This window comes from Macaca fascicularis, chromosome 6, assembly GCF_037993035.2.
Source record: "Macaca fascicularis isolate 582-1 chromosome 6, T2T-MFA8v1.1".
NCBI classification, from domain to species: domain Eukaryota; kingdom Metazoa; phylum Chordata; class Mammalia; order Primates; family Cercopithecidae; genus Macaca; species Macaca fascicularis.
The window spans coordinates 143,355,070-143,359,674 of record NC_088380.1 but is presented as its reverse complement, the minus strand read 5'-3'; the positions used below and the strand labels follow the sequence as shown (position 1 = coordinate 143,359,674).

At 38.7% G+C, this 4,605-nt stretch overlaps 1 pseudogene; it reads right to left on the bottom strand.

Annotated features, from left to right (window-relative positions):
* Nucleotides 1-809: 809 nt before the first annotated feature.
* Nucleotides 810-1,629, bottom strand: LOC102142249 (ankyrin repeat domain-containing protein 49 pseudogene; annotated as a pseudogene).
* Between the last annotated feature and the right edge of the window lie 2,976 nt (nucleotides 1,630-4,605).

Below are 4,605 nucleotides of genomic sequence, written 5' to 3'. Positions count from 1 at the left end.
TAGAAGCGTGGGAGCCAGGTTCCTCACTGTTAAAGAAGGGGGCTACAGATAAGCAAGGGGTTATAGATAAGCATGGAATGGTCCCTGTGGTAACTCATTACAGTTGGAGACATCAGTATGAATTTATATTTAGCTTAATACAGATACAGAAATATTTATGGATAAATGTATATTCATAATTTAGTACATACGTATATATTTCCTTGTTCTGGTAGCAGAGAGGGGCTGGAAAAAACAGCATCCCAGCAGCAATGAACACACCTAGAATCCAGATCTTGGTCTATAATACAATTACAGGAACCTTTAAAAAGAACCAGGATTCCTTGGAAAAATGGCTGATTACAGTATTGGGGTAGGAAACAAACAAGATGAGCCTCGAGCATCTTGTAATATCATAAAGTAAGGAAGTGCTTAAAAATTAAAAGAAACTTACAATGATGGGTTTATGTCAGAGGAACAGAGGGACACAGAACCCAACTGCAAGAACTTCCAATGGTCAAAGCCGGAACAATTTGAACAACAAAATACAGTAGTATTGGGTTATAACCCAAAGTGTAACATAAATATCCATAAGTCCACACTGAAAATGACTAAATAAATAATTGATGGAGAAGAAACAAATGTCCCTTTCAAAAGAATTCCAAGTGAATCATGTAGATACTCCATTCTTTTTAATCATTAGTGATGTATGCAAACAACTTTCAAATATATTTTGACATCAAAGTCAGGCAATTCACTTGGAAGAACATTATAGCGAAAACCACTGAATTTTTGTAGTAAGATGTTTAATGTCAACTTTGATTATGGGAATACTTTACATCTCACACAAAGAAAGCACTGGTACTTAGAAACTTAAGAAAATTACTAGAACTGTTAAGACTGAGGTGAAGAATTTGTACAGCCTTCCACAGTTTCAAAGAGGTAGTGATAGATACTTGTCCTCCTGGCAATATCAAATGCAGTTTCTTCCAAGTTGTTTTTCAGCCCTGGCTTGATGTAACAACTCACCAGGAGGAGTTCTAGGATATCCTTGCTGTCTCTGTTCCCAGCAGCAAGATGCAAGGGGGCCAAGAGGCCTTTTGTTTGGGCATTGATATCTGCATCATGCTGCAGTAAGAAAGAAGCCACTTGCATTATTCTACTTACAAGCACTGTGCAGGGGCGTCCAGCCATCCACAGTCACTGCATGAGCATCTGCTCCCTGCGCAATGAGCTCCTGGACAATATCTAAGTGTCCACTGTAGGCTGCACGATGAAGAGGGGTATACTCATCTTCATCTCTAGTGTTCACATGAGCGACCTTTTCAGAAAGTAATCTCTGCACTGTAGTAAGCCGATTTTTTTCAGCAGCCCAAAGAAACAATTTGCTTGGGTCTTTTTCCCTTTTTTTTTTTTCTTGCAACTGATACCACTCTTCATTTTTTTCATCTTGCTCCTCGTCTTCATCAGAACTGCCTACCCAAAGACTTTGAGTACCAGTAGGAATAAGGTGTCCATATGTTTCCAAAAATTCAAGTTGGTTACAGTGTTCAGAAAAATCCAAGGAATTCCCTTGGTCTGGTATTCCATCATTATTTCCTTTTTCTTTTTCCATTTTTACTACTATTCTAAATTAAAAGCATTTCAAATGCCAGGGTATAAATAACCTTTCTAGAGATGAATTATGACTGCTTTATTCATCAAGATCTGACAGAAGGGAAAATAGCCGCCGTGCATCTGACTTCCGGGAGCATTTTTTTAAACAAATTTTTGTTATTATACTTTAAGTTCTGGGGTACATGTGCAGAATGTGCAGGTTTGTTACATAGGTATACATGTGCCATGGTGGTTTGCTGCACCCATCAACCCCTGACCCACACTAGGTATTTCTCCAAATGCTCTCCCTCCCCTTGCCCCCCACCCCCCAACAGGCCCCAGTGTGTGATGTTCCCCTCCCTGTGTCCATGTGTTCTCATTGTTCAACTTCCACTTATGAAGGAGAACATGTGGTGTTTGGTTTTCTGTTTTTGTGTTAGTTTGCTGAGAATGATGGTTTCCATACTCCATTCTTAAGAAGGGGAGCATAAATCTGTACTCTTTAATTGTAGGCTTCTCATAGTGACTTCCTTTCAAACAGTACAGCATGGAAATGAAGGAGGGAGGGAAAGAGTAACTTTACAGTGAAGAAACCTAACAAAACACCCATGGCCAGGTGATCAGGGCCAACATCAGCAGTGAGAAACCATGTTGATAAAATGTGATGAAAATGGCACTTTACCTCTGTGGTTTTCCCCCCAAGGCCCACAATCTCAGTCTAATTGTGAGGAAAGATAACAGACAGATCCAATTTGAGAGGCATCCTACAAAATATCTGACCAGTATTCAAAACTGTCAAGGTCATCAAAAACGAGAAAAGCAAGAGAAGTTTTCATAGCTAAGAGGATCCTAAAGGGACATGATGTGAGTGTAAGGTAGTATCTTGGATAGGATCCTGGGACAGCAAAAGGACATAAGGAAAAACTAAGCAAATCTGAGTAACTATAAACTTTCAGTTATTAAAAATATGGTCTCAATGTTGGTTCATTAATTGTAACAAAAGTTAAGTGGCTAATAAGGGAAACTGGGTGTGGGGTACACCAGAACTCTGTATACGGTCTTAATTTTTTTGTACACCTGTAACTGTTCTGAAAAAATAAACTCTATTGGGAAAAAAAGTTCCCCTGGTTTTGATTCCATTTATGTAGAGATTTGGGTCTTGTCTGCAATATGATTCTTCATTCAGCTCCTTACTCTTTGAACTATTTCCCTTTCTTGTCCCACATTGTTCTGCTTCTGCCACACTGATTCCATCACTGGGCAGTTCTAGCAGCTTAGAAACCCTATTATTGTGCTCATTTATTCATGGTTTCTGCCCTCGTAGAACAACATAGAATGAGTTTGCAGCCACAAAGCTGTTCTTCAGTCATTCAAGGATACTACTTTCATGAAGCCGTCCTCCCAGGATTAAAATTAGGTAAATGCCCTCCCCATTCCTCATGTGGTGCCCTTTCTGAATACTTCACTACCCTGGACACTTTCCTATGAATATTTATGTTTGCTAAAATGAGGAACCTAGATCTAAATATGTTTTCCCTGTTGTATTCCAATCAGAATTAAGCATAATAGCATAATATCATTTTTAAAATTATATTTCCTTTTACCGACTGCTTAAAATACATATTATATCATTCTGGTTTTAGACCTCCATTTCAAGAAGGTGAGCTAAATATAATTAAGTTTCCTTTACGCATGCTCCCACTGTCATTAAATGCACCCCATTGATGAAATTTCAAACAATTCATTTAAATTCCCTACCTCATTCAGTTGTTCTCACTGTTTGAAATCAACAACTGTTTTTGACTGACTTTCTGAATGAACTAACACTTTCCTTAGTCCTTATTGTATACAAAATTTTACACTTATGCCAAGGATGCATAATAAACACACTCAAATATATGTCTTCTGTTCAGCAATGGGCTTTGTGTTGATTAGTAAAATCATAGCTCTCTCAAACAGGATATATCTCAATAGTACTTTTCCCAGAGGGGTTAGCTGAGGTATAAAATAGTGAATCAGTACCAAGGAATTTGGTGGCATGAAGTCTTAGGTTTTCATGCTGAGCGTAAAACCAAACATAGCAATAAAATAAAATGGTGATAGCATAACTCCCAGGGGAATATAGAAATTATAGTGCTCAGATATGAAAGCTGGAATTAGTTGCTACCTTTTTGTGTTCCAGAGTAAATCTTTCTGAACATTGCAGAGAAGTGATTTGGGACTTCTGATGTTTGGAAAGATGTCTTTACCCACTTGGATGATGTTTCTCTCAGGATTTGGCAATCTGTCCTATCCTTGACTCTCTCCTTGGGAAGAGTGTGGTGAGTATAAGTGTAAGGGTACAGCATCAGCTAAGAATTTCTGAACGTACTCAGTGAAGGCGCATATATATCTGTTGGGTGACTTGTTCGACAGCCCAACTTCCTGTTTTTCCCCCCTTCAACTCCACATGGATCCCAGGTTTCCCCTTTCCTCTGAGCCTGTTGCCCTCATTGATATTTTTGGCTTTTCCTCATGACCCAAAACCTTCTGTTTGGTTGTTTGATGTTATTCACTAGGTCTGTTTATTAGAGTCTGCCATATATTTGCCTCTCCTGATAGCATATGGATAAATAAAATGTTAAAAAATCACTTGTGTGGCAATGGTTTTGAGGATGGAGCCATGTCCTGCATTTCTTGCTTTTTCCTCTTACATCAGCACTCCAAGGACACTGAAATATGGATGTACTCAATGGTCCTTTTAAATCTACCAATGGATACAGCGTAAAAGCTGACCTAGGCCAAGTCCACTTAAGCCCCCCAAAATAAAGTTGATTCATTCAGAAGCAAAATCAATTTCATTTGATTACACTCTCAGAGCTGAGTGTCCAGAAAAATGCTTGTGCTTGAAAGAACTGACCAAATGTTGGATTTGGCACAGTTGGTGGCAAATCCAGTTTTATCTTTCTCCTCTATGCATGAGTAGGGGGAGAGAAAGATTTGTCTGTCCTTTTATAAACAGTGTGAGAGCAAAATGAGGCTGGCTATTTA